At 33.8% G+C, this 14169-nt stretch overlaps 1 pseudogene; it reads right to left on the minus strand.

Annotated features, from left to right (window-relative positions):
• Positions 1–2704: 2704 nt before the first annotated feature.
• LOC132034752 (cysteine-rich receptor-like protein kinase 2) lies at positions 2705–5476 on the minus strand (annotated as a pseudogene).
• Positions 5477–14169: the final 8693 nt, after the last annotated feature.

Consider the following 14169-nt stretch of genomic DNA (forward strand, 5'->3'; position numbering starts at 1 on the left):
GTTGTAGAATCAGAGTGTTGAGGCAGAGAGTAAGTGGAGAAAATGAAGAATAATAAAGAAGGAAATGATGAATGAATCAAACTGGAAATGTTAAGAGTGGCTTTATTAGTGAGTCGTTTTGTGAGACAAGTCTTTTTTTTTTATTATTATTATTATTATTATATTAGTATTCACCCGATGTTCAGTATCTGTATGGGGTTCGACTAAATCCAACAAACTCGTGTCGGGAAGTTACACATTGGGGTAAAGTGTTCCTTAACAAAGACAACTCTATATCTAACAAGGCTCAAACTTAAAATTTTTAGTTTATTAAAAATGGAGGAGTACTTATCACTACACGTACACGTGTACATCCAACTTTTGTTGTGGTTTTTTTTGTTGGGAGAAGGCAACAAGAAGAAAGAATTGTGGAGGAGGACTCGTCTATAGTCAAGTTGCAAAGAATTGTGGAGGAGGACTCGTCTATAGTCAAGTTGCAAGAATTGTGGAGGAGGACTCGTCTATAGTCAAGTTGCATGGGAAGTATGGCGCATTGATGACTTAGAATGACACATTGATGACTTAGAAATATCTATTTCTATTTATTTCAATTTATGTGAACCTATTTACTTATTAGTTTATCTTAAAAAGAATATTCATTTCTATATTTGAAGATAATTTATCTTTATACATTGATTTATAGCAACACAAAATATATGTGACTCATTTAACACCGCAAGTTTAAAAGTCTTTCTATTCTTTCTTAAATTTCGTGCCTAGTCAAATAAATTCACATAAATTGAAATGAGGGAGTATTATGAGAAGCATAATGACCTAAGGTGCGTACAGGAATTTCTGTTATGGGGTAGAGATCTAAAATTTTACTCCCTCTGTCCCCAGGGGCGGAGCTAGGTTGGGCCGAGGGGTTCACCCGAATCCCCTTCGATGAAAAATCACACTGTGTAGATAAGGTTAAAATTATTTTTGTGTATATATAATAGATGTTGAACCCTCTTGGCTTCTTCGTATGTTTACTTGCTTATATTTTTGAACTCTCTTAGTGAAAATCCTGGCTCCGCCACTCTCCTTTTTAGTCTGTTCCAAAAAGAATGTCACCTTTCTATATTTAATTTATCTATATATAAAAATAATTTAACTTTATGAGATGATCTACAGTCACACAAATAATTAACGCCTCTTTTGGACCATAAATTTTAAAAGTATTCATTTCTTTCTTAAACTTTATGCCTAGTCAAATGATCTTTACATAAACTGGGACGAAGGGAGTAAGACATTACAATGAATACTTTAATAACCTCAGAAAATTGCAAATATCAAAACTAAAAGTTATTCTATTGTTGAGGAATACTACGCAAATTATAAACAATAGAGTACTTGAAACAGTCATTGAATGGAGTATAACCAGAACACATGTGATCAAGAAATAGTAACAAACGTTAAAAACAAAATTAGTGAATAAAGGTACCATGCAATTAGTAATGAAAAAAAAAAAAAAACTTTTAAGGATGAGCGACATCACAATTTTTTTACTATTAAATTTCGTTAATGATTTTATATATAAAGTAAGTACATATATTATTCTAGTTTTAACGTCAATTTTTTTTTTCTTTTTTTTGTATAGCCTTCATATTATGAATGTTGTAGGGTTATTTGTGAATTTGATTTTATGTCATTTTTTTGCGCAGATTGCCCTTCTTTTGGGGTGGTCTTTAAATTTTGTCCCTCATATTTGTGGTCTTTAAATTTTACCCCTCATATTTGTGGTCTTTAAATTTTGCCCTTCGCTTGAAAAGGTGGGCGAATACCTGAGGTTCGAACCCCCGCTCAGGCATAAAATAAAAAAATAATTTCGCAAGGCAAAGCTGGGTGTTGTGTATGCCGGATCCGGCATACACTCCTTAAGGAAAAACTAAAGTTATGCCGGATCCGGCATAACTAAAAGTCTGCCCCATAAGACAGAACTTTTCCTTAAGACATAGTTTAGTTATGCCTTATGGGGCAGACTTTTAGTTAAGGCATAACCAAAAGTATGCCCATAAGGCAGAACTTTTCCTTAAGGCATAGACTTTGCCTTATAAGGCAAACTTTTAGTTATGCCTTAAGAAAAAGTTCCGCCTTATGAGGCATACTTTTAGTTAAGTCTTATGGGGCACACTTTTAGTTAAGGCACAACTAAAAGTATGCCCCATAAGGCGGAACTTTTCCTTAAGGTATAACTAAAAATTTGCCTTGAAAAGTGAAAAAAATAAAATATATGCCTCAAGGAAAAGTCTGCCCCCTCCGGCAGACTTTTAGTTATGCTTAACTAAAAGTCTGTCGGAGGGGGCAGATTGAAATTCAAACTCTGTCTTGCGATTTTTTTTTAAATTTTTGACTGAGTGGGGGTTTGAACCCAGAACCCATGGGTTTTAGGCGAAGGGAAAAATTTAAAGACCAGCAATTTGAGGGGCGAAATTTAAAGACCATCCCAAAAGAACTTTTTTTTTTTTTTTTTTTTTTTTTTTTGTGGATTGCCCTTCAAAGGCACTGGTCTTTAATTTTTGCCCCTCAAACTGGAGGTTTTTAATTTTTATCCTTAGCCTAATACCCCAAGGTTCTAGGTTCGAACCCCAGCTCAGTAAAAAAAAAAAAAAAAAAAGGAATTTTGTAAGGTAGAGGTTTGGATTCGCAAGGCAGAGTTTCAAACTCTACCTTAAGGAGAGTTTCAAACTCTGCCTGAAGCCTTTCTGGTCCTGAGCAGCTGCATTCCAATAACCTTACCAAATATGAAGCGATCAAGACTCTGGTTAAGGAGGAGGTCGTATACAAGAAGGCTTTACGGTATTACCGCATCCCAATAACCTTACCAAATTTTTGTGCTCGATGCTACCGATTAAGTTAACCTCGTTATAAAAATCTGCGGCTACGTGTTTGTTGTTGAAGAACGGCCTTTTGACGGCAATCTCTCTCCCATTTGCCAAAACACCCCGCAAAGATCGCGCCTCAGACTAGTTTTAACGCAAACACTTCTAGTATTGCATTAGTGTGATGGACGATTAACAACTTCCAACATATCAATTTGCACTACATTCAGCCATTACATACCTTATAAACCATGCCAAATCCACCTTGCCCAAGCTTGTTGGCCTCGTTAAATGACCCTGTGGCTTTGTCAAGTGTCGAATACTTGAAGTTCAAGCTGTTGTCAAGAAGGATCTTCACTAATTTCTCGGCATCATTTGCGCCTGACAAGTTCAAAGTTTCCAGTAAAATAGACCATAACGCCTCAAGATAATTCTTGGAAACTGTTTTCATTACAGTTGTGTGCAGCTAAATTTTTTTGCTATTTTCTGCTTTTACTGAACTAGTTTTAGCATAAAGATACAACATATGTTCATCATCGACATCCTAAATGACTTCTATAACTAATTTTGGCACAAAAGGATTTACCTTTTCTCTTCTTCTGGATTTGCTTGTTTTTCCAGACATAAATACCAATGACAACACCTACTCCCAAAATGAGCATGAAACTTACAACAACGATGACAATGACTGCAACTTTTCCTGCAATATGATCATTTGAAAGTAAAAAAGGACCATTTATCAAAGCAAAATTACTTTTTATATATGTTATCAAAGCGAATGCGCAAAAAAGTTCTAAGGTCCGTTGGGGCTTTAAGGGCAAATAAAGCGTCGGTCTTAATAAAGAAATCTCAAATGGAGAAAAAAAAATATGTACATGTAGTCCAAGACTAATAATTATAAGCATGAATAACAAATATATAGACAAAGAAATTGGTAAAAATTACGATAAAGTGAAGTATCAGTTGTTTAGTGTCCCCTTTCAGGATTACGCTCATTGGCAAGGAAAAGTATGCCTTAGAGGTTTTGCGCCTTACTTCAGGGCTTCAGTGCGGTTTAAGCTTTGTTGGGCTAAAATGGCCCAAAGATACTCTTAACATGATGTGGTATTGTCCGCTTTGGGCCAAGCCCGCACGGTTTTCCCAAAAGGCATCACATCAGTAAGAGTATCCAACTCGTTATAAGTAGCTCTTTTTTCTTTTCAGCTACCAATGTGGTACTTTGTTTGCACACCCAACAATCTCCCCCTCGAACTTAGTTCCACGTGGCTCATTATCATACCACGGTCAGAGATTCAACATGTCTGTGTGCCGCCCACATCGTCAGAGTATTTACGGTCACCGAAGCCCAAAGGCTGTGAATGCACCTTCAAAGCTACGGGTAAAGGTCGTAAACCGGCCCATAGACGGGCAAAGGTACTAAGCCGGGCCCCACGCCACACTCCGCCATCTTCATGCTCGTCCTGCCAAACCATTGGCTCTGATACCAGTTGTTGGGCTAAAATGGCCCAAAGATACTCTTAACATGATGTGATATTGTCCGCTTTGGGCCAAGCCCGCACGGTTTTCCCAAAAGGCCTCACATCATTAAGAGTATCCAACTCCTTATAAGTAGCTCCTTTTTCTTTTCAGCTACCAATGTGGTGCTTTGTTCGCACACCCAACAAGCTTGCCTTTTGACAACACTATTTTTCAGTCGATAAATAACAGGTAAATCAGGACAAAAAAGCATAAAGATACCTCCTGAAGACGAGCCTCCACGGGTAGAAATAGCATTGAGAAAATTTATATTGGAATACCTCATGAAGCATCCGGTGTAGAGCGCTCTGCCTTCCGACCAAGGCAAGCATCCCAACATGGAGGCAGATGCATTTTGCAAGCACATTGTGCAGCTCAACTCGCTCATTTGACACCCTTACCTAGCATTCTGGTGGAACAATGAACCCTTTGGGGTCCTGTTTCCGCATACACGCCTGTCCTCTGGACCTAAATACTGGTCATAGAACGTGTAATTCTCTGCTCGCATAAAACAGCCATCAAGATAAATTCGCCCTCCGTTATAAGGGAAGCACTGGGGAAGAACATTTCGGGCTTCAGCGTAACATAATACGCAGTCGGTTAACGAAAGATCACCATAGCATTGGGCAAGTCCATGGTCATTATCTGGTCCAGTGCCAGTAACTGCTACTCCATATCCTCTAGTTCTCATTTGTTGGCTTATAGTTTCCATAGTAGCAACAAAAGTTGGGACGAAAATCGTCGTGTTATGGTCGCGTTGGTTTCCACATATGATCTGGACTGTCTGGGATCTTGGTTCAGACACTGATGTATCTAGTAGAAGTAGGAACAACACAATAAAGAAGAGACTACAAAAAACTGAAGGGGCTGGTATCTCCATTTTGCCAAATGAACTGTACAACATAGAAAAGAATGTGAGAGGACTAATTGAAGAACTATGAAGATGATAAAATAAGAAAGATTGAATGACTAAAAACTCTGTAAGATTATAATTTGTTCATTGTGAATACAACTCTGCAAATGAATATTAATCTACAAGATGGTGATAGTTCAGGTATGAAAAGGGAACAACTGATAGTTGGGTGTAAAACTCGCAAAAAAGTGTTAGCTCAAGTGTGTTTTTTAACCATTAACTCTTTTTTTTTTTTTTTTTTTTTTATAAAAATTCATTGATATAGTATTAAATTAATTAATATTTTTTTATTAATTTTTAAATATAGACAAGTTTAATATGTTCAGTGGTTGAGTAAACTAACAGTTTTAAATATTTAGTATTCAGATCTTAATACTCATAAATATATTCAGATTCAGACGTTTTAATTTAAATTAGAAAAGGGGTCTTAGCCAACTTCATTTAATGTCATAATACTTCAAGACCCCTAAATTTGGCACCATTTATTTGATGTACGACTCAAATTATTTTTTATCCTAATTATGCCACTATAATTGACTATTCGTTAGTATTTACCCCCTAAATGGATACCTATCACCCATCACAACGTCGATGATTTTCTCTTCTGTTCATATACTTCTTACCAAAATTTCAAGTAAAAAAAAAAAAAAAAAAAAAGAAGAAGAACAAGACGAATAACTAATTAACAAAAGCCGCTAGACACGCCGTCCGTCCAGTGGTATAAATTCGTCTAAATAAAGTTGGATAACTTTTCTACGCTGGAACTAAGACATAACTTGAATCTCAGTGAAAAAATAATTTAGATCACAATTATTAAGTGTTTTATTTTTCTATTATACCACCACTTAATAGTCTGAAAAGATCTGAATGATCAAAATATTAATCTATAGCAAAGTCTTAATAGCATTAGAATGTTATCCATTCAAGAATTTCTGAAAAAATGACATCTCTCTACTATTCCATCCACTTTATCCGTTGTTAGACATATGATTTTTTACCCTCTCAATATTTTACACTTACTAAGGTTGAAGAAGTACATGCCACCGGCACCCACCATAACCATTGAAAATTTTCTCTTTTGTTCATATATACTCTTATCAAAATTCCTAGTAAGCTAAAATAGAACAAATAATAATAAATAAAAAAAAACAGGATAATTGTTCTATGTTGAATCTAAGACATAATAATTGTATCTCAGTGAAAATAGAATAAGAAGCAAGAAGATAAGAACTCACAAAGTCCGACTGATAGGCTGCTGTTAAAGTTGTAGAATCAGAGTGATGAGGCAGAGAGTAAGTGGAGAAAATGAAGAATAATAAAGAAGGAAATATTTTTGTTATTGATGAATGAATCAAACTGGAAATGTTAAGAGTGGTTTTATTAATGGGTCGTTTTGTGAGACACGTCTTTTTTTATAATAATTATTGTTATATTAGTATCCATCCAGTGTTTAGTATCCGTATGGGGTTCGACTAAATCTGACGAACTCTTGTCGGGAAATTACACATCGGGAGTAAAGTGTTCCTTAAAAAAGACGACTCTCTATCGAACAAGGCTTAAACTTAAAATTTCTAGTTAATTAAAAATGAAAAAGTACTTACCACCACCTCACAACTTTTGTTGTTGTTGTTGTTTTTTTTTTTTTTTTTTTTTTGGATGGAGAAGTCAGCACGAAAGAATTGTGGAGGGGGACTCGTCTATGGTCAAGTCGCTTGGGGAAGTAATGAGAATGACAAATTGATGACTTAGAATGACACATTGATGACTTAGAAATATCGATTGCTCTTTATTTCAATTTATGTGAACCTATTTACTTATTAGTTTATGCTAAAAAGAATGGCTCATATCTATATTTGAAAATAATTTTTCTTTATACATTGATTTATAGCCACACAAAATATATGACTCATTTAACACCGTAAATTTAAAAGTCTTTCTATTCTTTCTTAAACTTCGTGCCCAGTCAAATAAATTCACATAAATTGAAATGAGGAGTATTATGAGAAGTATAATGACATAAGGTGCATATAGGAATTTCTATTATGGGGTAGAGATCTAAAATTTTACTCACTCTGTCCAGGGGCGAAGCTAGGTTGGGCCGAGGGGTTCACCCAAATCCCCTTCGATGAAAAATCACACTGTGTAGATAAGGTTAAAATTATTTTTTGTGTATATATAATAGATGTTGAACCCCTTGGCTTCTTCGTATGTTTACTTGTTTATATTTTTGAACTCTCTTAGTGAAAATCCTGGTTCCACCACTGTTTGTCCCATTTACGCGGCACACTCTCCTTTTTAGTCTGTTCCAAAAAGCATGTCACCTTTCTATATATGGAAATAATTTAACTTTATGAGATGATCTCTGAGTCACACAAATAATTAAGGCCTGTTTTAGATCATAAATTTCAAAAGTATTCATTTCTTTCTTAAACTTTATGCATAGTCAAATGATGCTACATAAACTAGGACGGAGGGAGGAAGACATTACAATGAATACTTTAATAACCTCAGAAAATTGCAATTATCAAAACTAGAAGCCATTCTATTGTTGAGGAATACCACCCAAATTATAAACAATGGAGTACTTGAAACAGTCATTGAATGGAGTATAACCGGAACACATATGATCAAGAAATAGTAACAAACGTTAAAAACAAAATTAGTGAATAAGCTACCATGCAATTAGTAATGAAAAAAAAAACTTCTAAGGATGAACGACATCACAATTTTTTCGTTTACGAATAGGTTAATTTTTTACTATTAAATTCCGCTAATGATTTTGTATATAAACTAAGTACATATATTATTCTAGTTTTAACGTCATTTTTTATTTATTTATTTGTATAGCCTTCATATTATGAATGTTGTAGGGTTATTGTGAATTTGACTTTATGAAGAGTGATAAGCTCAACTTCAAGTTAAGACTTTTGATCTTAAAAGTTTGTCACTGAGGCAAGTAGGGCAATTCTTTTGGGGTGGTCTTTAAACTTTGCCCCTCATATTTGAAATCTTTAAATTTTGTCCTTAAAACTAAAACCAAACGGTTCCGGGTTCGAATCCCTTTGATATAAAATTTAAAAAAATTCTCTTGAAATGTATGTATAAAATTCGCTATTGATTTAGCATACACTTGTGAAGGAATTAAAAGTTATGCGGACCGGCATACTTATGCCTTGTGGCTTTTTGGATAAGTATGTTTCTATAACTTTTAATTAAAGTTTATGCGGTCCAGCATAAAAGTTTGTCCATTAAAAGTATGCCCCTTTCAAGCATAAACTTGTTAAGGAATTACAAATATATATATATATATATATATAAGTTGCCCATAAGGCATGAGTATCCGGTCCGCATAAATTTGGTAATTTATTTATGCGGTTCATAAATTTATAAGTACCCATAAGGCATGAGTATGCCGGGTCCGGCATAAATTTGGTAATTCCTTAACAAGAGTATGCCGGGTCCGGCATACACGCGACCCAAACCTTGCCTTGCAATTTTTTTTTTAATTTATGCTTGAGCGGGGGTTCGAACTCAAAACCTCATGATTTCTGCGTGAACACTCAGAGTTGCAATGCGAAGGGCAAAAATTAAAGACCAGCAATATGAGGGGCATAATTTAAAGACCACAACTATGAGGGGCAAAATTTAAAGACCACCCCAAAAGAAGGGCAATCCGCGCAAAAAAAACGGGGCAAGCAGGGGTCAAAAGTCTAAGCCCACCCATTTTCAAGAGTATGTAGTGTAATTTTCTGATTTCAAGCCTTGTTTAAAATTTGCATGGCCTTATATATATATATATATATATATATATATATATATATATATATATATATACACACACACACACACTAGTATCTACGAACGTGCCTCGCACGTTATCCCCTGTCAATTATAACAAATGTTAGATAATGTTATTTGAAATTACATACTATTATTTATTTTATGAGATACAAATATATTATTTGATCGTATCCACTTAATACTTCTCGTTAATATGTTGGTTTTGGCATGTATCCTTTATGTTTTTACGTATTTGAAAAAATATGTTAGGACTAAAATAATCCAACATTATGAATTGAGCTATATTGATGACCATATATTATATTTATTTTCATTATATTCAAAAGAAGAAAAACATCCCAGCTAACCAAAATTCACGAAGGAAAATAAATTATCTCCGAAGAGACTCAAATCTTGGGTGTGATGTCAAATTGTCGATGACTAATGATTATAATTTGCTCCTACGATTAATGAATGTAACGACGCAATGCAATTAATGATTTATTAGTCGAAGTATCTAATTCAACTAATTGTATTATTTTCTTAAATAAAGTAAAATATTGTTAAAAATTTAACTAAGAAAGAATAGATGCTAGCACTGTTTATTATCTATTGAGATGAGATATATCCATGTAATAAATTTTAGAGAGAATTTGCTCGACATCCAAAACAATGTAAAAACAAAGAGGGTAATTAGGTACATGTGTTCTCATTACCTAAAAGCTAAAACATAACCTTTTCATGACCTTGCTAGCCGCGATTTCCAATCCTCAGTTGCAAATTAATGGTTCTAGAGTTACATAACAACACATTCCCTCATAAAATTGGTAAACGGATGTTTAATGAATTCCTGTCCGTGTGAAGTATCGTTTTGTATTGCAACTGCAAGTCTATAGTTGTAAGTCTTTGTCACAATTTTGGCTGATTTCAAATTCTTATATATTACAATTCTATTTTAAAGGACATAAAAGTCATTCAACATTTGAAGGATATTTTGGTCAACCAACATTTGTATTCATGCTTTTAAAATAATATATATATATATATATATATATATATATATATATATATATAAGATTTCTCTTGAAATGTATGTATAAAATGTAGTACTGATTTAGCTTTCTATTTATAGAAGAAAAACAACTGTAACACTTTTTAGGAAATTGATGTAAGGCTTTTTTGAAAGATGTCTGCATTAATTACTTGCTTGATGCAAGCATTTTTAGAACGGAAAAGGGCCAAATATACCCCTGTACTATGGAAAAAGGTTCAAATATACCCCTCGTTATACTTTGAGTTCAAATATCACCTTATTATCTTATTGGTTCAAATATACCCTTGTTTATGAAAAAAGGTTCAAATATACCCCATCTCCGTTAAGATTGTCCAAGGTGGACATCTAAATATATGGCAACTCATTTGATGAAGTGGATGTGGCGTGGCCACCTCAATGCCCTAATCCATTTTACCCCTCCACCACTAAATTTACTTACTGCTACTTATTTTAAGTTACTGATGGTCAGATTCATCATTCATGAGTAGAAAAATTTACTATCGTCGATGCATTATAACAGAACTGTTGTCCTTGATGTTTTAGTCAGTGACTAATAATGCATGCTCGAGGCGAGACTATTCTGGAAAATGAAACACACTTTTCCTTCCCAGTTAAGAGGACATTAGATTAGTTCTCCTCTTACTGGAGTTTCTTTTCCTTTCAAGTTTATTTTTTTCTGATCAAATTTGAAGAGACATGAAAACAGAATTGGGTCGACAAACACGTGAGGATTCAGCAATCAAGGAAAAATGCTAGTGCAGCTTAAATTTCATTACTTTACCTTGACCTTAACACTACTGCAAGCAAATTGTATTACAACATCCACATTAGAAATAATGAAAACCCTCCACCTGAAACTGAGTAATTTGAGTTAGTGAATTTGGTGGCAATGGTGATGAAGGGGAAGGAAATTTTAGTGGTGGAGGGGAGGGGTAAAATGGGTTAGGGGCGTTAAGGTGGCATGCCACGTGGCATTCACCTCATCAAATGTCAGTGCCACGTAGGATTAGATGTCCACCTTGGACAATCTTAACGGGGATGGGGTATATTTGAACCTTTTCTCATAGTAAAAGGGTATATTTGAACCAATAGTATAACGGCAAAGGTATATTTGGACTGAAAGTATAACGAGGGGTATATTTGAACCTTTTCCCATAGTACAGGGGTATATTTGACCCTTTTCCGTTTTTAGAAAGTTGTTACAAGGCTTGTCAGGACATTTTTTTTGTGTGGATTGGCCTTCAAAGGTACTAGTCTTTAATTTTTGTCCCTCAAATTGGTAGTCTTTAATTTTTACCCTTCGCCTAATACCCCAAAGTTCTAGGCACCCCAGCTCAGTAAAAAAAAAAGAGAAAAAATTTTGCAAGACAGAGTTTTGAATTCACAAGGCAAAGTTGCAAAACTCCACCTTAAAGGTAGAGTTTCAAACTCTGCCTTAAGGTATAGTTTTGCATTCAAAACTCTGTCTAAAGCCTAACTTTGGCCCCAATAGTCCTAAATTTGCTACGAAACTCTGCCTTGCGATTTTTTTGTTTTGTTTGACTAAGTCGAGGTTCAAACCTCAAACCTCATGGTATTAGGCGATTTGAGGGACAAAAATTAAAAACCAGTGCCTTTGAAGGGTAATCATGCAAATGACCCTTTTCAGGAAGCTGCCTACATGATACTTGCAACCTACTTGCTTGATTGCAATTTAGAAAACTGTTAAAAGACTTTCCTTGCATCCTGCCATGCATGGATGTTTTTTGCCATCTACTTGTCTGATTGCAAGCTTCTTTCTTCGAAAATCCGTAGAAGTACTACGGATCAGTACTAAATATAGACATTTATAATTCAATATATTCATAACACTCTCTTACAACATTTTACTTTCTCAAGAATTTTTCCTTACAACATTATTGTCATTCCAGTGTTAGATTTTTTTTTTTTTTTAATTATTTTTTATTACATTGGGGGAAGGGGATTATATGCGGGGATTAATCATACAATATATATATCGTGTAGCCAACCAGCTACTAGATCCCTACAACATTTTGCTTTCTGAAGATTTTTTTTGTTAATCCAATCAGCTTCAGCTGGTATATCCCTGTACTTGCTTTAGAGTTCATAGAAACTAATGAAGGTTTAATTAATACAATTCAGACTAGAGAGTAATATTTTCGAAGTCTTCCACTTTAGGGCTTTGGATAAGTAGATGCTCATTTTTTGAAAGTATGTATTACGCTGCCGGTCCGAGTAAAATATATATAATGTAATTACGTGTTGCAGAAAATCAAGTTTTTGTTGATAAAGTCAAGTTTCTTTTATCAACTTAATTAACACGTCAGTAGTAGGTGATATACAAATTCAAACTTTTTAATTTTGATCGTAGGACATAGATTTTTTTTGTTTTGTTTTTCATAATAATATATATATATATATATATATATATATATATATATATATATATATATTTGGTAACTACGTAAAAAAATACTATAACTTATACTTTTTAATAATTTAAAACATTGAAAATGCATATGAAAAAATTAGGACTAAAAAATATAATTCGTCCGACTCTCGTAATCAAAAAATCATTTGTGATGTATGCATACCCAGAATTATTGAAATGTTTTGTTAAAGGCCAAAATATGGAAAATTATCTTCAATGATAAAACAGTTTTAACAGAAAATCCTCCACCAAATACACCTTCATGAGTAGTACTAGGTCACATATACAAGCGTGATAGTTACACATGTAGTTTTGTCAAACTGCTGAGATGAATGGGGTTAAGCGCGATTGGTAAATATTAAGCAAGTTCAAAACTCTGCTGCAGCAAACAAAAGGTTTTTCAGTTTTTCTTCTCAAGCATTGAGTACAAGTTATCTGAGCATTTTCTTGCTTTCTACAATTTTCTTTTATACTGCATATAGTATAATACTATAATGAAACAAAATATAAGATTTGCAAAAAAATAAGTACAATCAAATCTCTCTATAAAGGTATCATTTGTCCGGATAATTTTTGGCTGCTATAGCGAAATGTTGTTATAAAGAACAGATAACATAACACAACATGAAAAAATCGGTTCCAAAGAAAATTTGGTTGTTATAGTGAAATATTGTTATAGAGAGGTCGATTGCACTATAATCATGGAACTTGTAGGTAGCTCACGAAACTTGGCTAGCGCTACAGATGGAGATGGCGGTCTTCATTATCCGTGAAGTTTGAAGGTGACAGAAGTTGAATTTGGCGATTATTCGGAATCCGACATCTATCATTTATTACCTCTACATTTCTCCATCTCTCAATTTCTTTTATTTTTGCAAAATTTTCTGTAAGGGAAAAAACTGAAAGGATAAAATAAAGAAAATGAAAATGAAAGATCAGAAATTGTCTGCTAAACCGAAAAGTATCTTTGAAGAAAATATGAACCATTTCTCAACTATATCGAAATTGTCTGCTAAACCGAAAAGTATCTTTGAAGAAAATATGAACCATTTCTCGCCTTTATATAGTTGTTCCTAATTAATGTTCTTTGGACTACCCTTTGACATATTTATTAATTGAAATAGCATACACTTAATTAGTTAATGGCTCTGCAAATTCTACAATTTTTAACTTTTGATAAATAGTAATTGCCTTAATGATGTTGTTAAGCCTCTTTCTATGCGTGTTCAATATTAAGGTGTTATTCTAGCTCTGTTTGTTATTAATAATCTTGAATTAATATCTATATTTAACCAGAATGTTATGATAAACATACACTGAATGATTTTATACACTACTTTAATATCGGACTACTACTTAATTTTTTGTAATAACTTTTCACATTCTGCTCATTATTCACAGCCTTCAGGTATGTAAACTTAGTTTCCGCGATTCACAAATATTAATTTGGATTATTTGGCAGGATAAGTGCACAAAAAATTAAGTTGACTATTAATTTGGAATCCAATTAAATCTAAATAATGGCTAAATGACTGTTGCTTTAACAAAATACAATGTACTCCAAAAATCTTACATTAACTTTGCTATTGATTTCCTGTTAAATATCTGATTCCTAAACGTTTCACTGATCCAA

The sequence above is a fragment of the Lycium ferocissimum genome, chromosome 10 (genome assembly GCF_029784015.1).
Source record: "Lycium ferocissimum isolate CSIRO_LF1 chromosome 10, AGI_CSIRO_Lferr_CH_V1, whole genome shotgun sequence".
Taxonomy (NCBI): domain Eukaryota; kingdom Viridiplantae; phylum Streptophyta; class Magnoliopsida; order Solanales; family Solanaceae; genus Lycium; species Lycium ferocissimum.